At 58.4% G+C, this 945-nt stretch overlaps 1 protein-coding gene across 4 annotated transcripts in view; it reads left to right on the top strand.

The window, feature by feature from the left end:
- BCL9L (BCL9 like) overlaps positions 1-945 on the top strand; it is a 26,129-nt gene that overhangs the window by 1,396 nt on the left and 23,788 nt on the right. The window contains exon 1 of one of the 4 annotated variants that reach the window (XM_024751668.1): positions 146-416. The exons of the other annotated variants lie outside the window; for them this stretch is intronic. The gene's annotated coding sequence lies outside the window, so the exon portion shown is untranslated. Of the gene's footprint in view, positions 1-145; positions 417-945 lie in introns of those variants that run through there. 4 annotated transcript variants of the gene reach the window in all.

The following is a 945-nucleotide window of genomic DNA, read 5'->3' as shown; positions in this document are numbered from 1 at the left end:
GGGCAGGAACACAGTTCCTTGGAGGTGTCTCTGCCTTGCTAAGCGGAGACAGCCCCTGCCTTGGTCTGGGGGAGCTCTTGGGGGAGGAATGTGAGGAAGAGAGGGGAGGCTTAGGGCTTCTTGCTTGGCTGGACTATGTCCTGTCCCAGGGCTGCTTGAATTTGAGGTCTACTCTCCCCTTCTCCCTCTGGGGAGCTGAGGAGAGTGTCCCTTACAGTCTGGGAGTCTGGAGGGTGTCCCTCTGGAGCAGTGAAGCCAGGATTGGCTTCTGTCTGTCTGTCCAGCTTCCTTCCTTCCGGGTTTTTCTGACACCCCCTCCTCCCTCCTCCTCCTGTCTGTCTGCTGCTTGGGGTGTGGGTCTGTGTCTGTGTCTGGGGGCCTCTGCTGCAGGGAGGAAAAGTGTTGCTCTGGGAGAGGTGAGCTGGCATGTGACAGAGCCCCGGGAAAGGGGCTTGGAGGCCCCCTTGATCTTTGGCCTTGGTTTCCTGTTTTACCTAGGAAAGCTGTCTTCGCACAGTATCTGCTGTAACCCTACTGATGCCTCTGGGCAGCTCTCTGAATGAGACCCGCAGGGTGGGTGGGCTTCCACTCCCCTTGCTCTCCTCCCTCCTCAGCCTCTCCAAGGTGCAGCTACTTTTTCTGGGCTGGGGCTGCCTGGCTTGTCTGCTGCCCCCCAGCACTAGCTTGGCTGCCTTCTCTGGGTCAGGACCATGATTTCATGGCCCCAGGGGAAGAGCATGTTCAGGCCCTGTCTTTCTGGTATCAGCTCTGAGGTGCCTGCTGATAGGAGCTTCAGGACAGGATGAGAATGGGAGAGAAAGGAAGGTAAGGGAATGGGGGGGGTTCTGGTATCAGGACGGAAGGTGCTGCCCTCCCTCAGCTGATCAGGTTCTGTGGCCTTGGAGAACCAGGCCTGGAAGCTCACCCTTCTGGCCACTTGCCTCT

This window comes from Neophocaena asiaeorientalis, unplaced genomic scaffold (genome assembly GCF_003031525.2).
Source record: "Neophocaena asiaeorientalis asiaeorientalis breed wild unplaced genomic scaffold, Neophocaena_asiaeorientalis_V1.1 scaffold479, whole genome shotgun sequence".
Classification (NCBI taxonomy): domain Eukaryota; kingdom Metazoa; phylum Chordata; class Mammalia; order Artiodactyla; family Phocoenidae; genus Neophocaena; species Neophocaena asiaeorientalis.
Note: the sequence above shows the minus strand (reverse complement) of the source record. Positions and strands in the feature narration are given on the sequence as shown.